Raw genomic sequence first — 293 nt, 5'->3', positions numbered from 1 at the left:
TACCCAAGGTAGAGCATGAAAAAAAAGAAAAAACAGGCTATGGTGTTTGAAAAACAAACAAAACCGTTTGGTTTGTTGGTTTGTTCTTAGACCTTCACAGGCTCCTAGGTCCCACGTTTCAGTTTCTCAGTGAGTGACATTCTCTCCGGAAGCCATGTCTGCCTCTTGTTTGATGATGTCAGCCACAGCAGAAAGAAGCACTCCGTAGGCCCCGTGCTCAGCACCTTGGCATGAGCTCCCGCCATCTTCTGTTCATGCTCATCACAGCTCTGTGCAGTGGGCGTCCTCCTGAT

The sequence above is a fragment of the Colobus angolensis genome, unplaced genomic scaffold (assembly GCF_000951035.1).
Source record: "Colobus angolensis palliatus isolate OR3802 unplaced genomic scaffold, Cang.pa_1.0 Scaffold668, whole genome shotgun sequence".
Lineage (NCBI taxonomy): Eukaryota > Metazoa > Chordata > Mammalia > Primates > Cercopithecidae > Colobus > Colobus angolensis.
Note: the sequence above shows the minus strand (reverse complement) of the source record.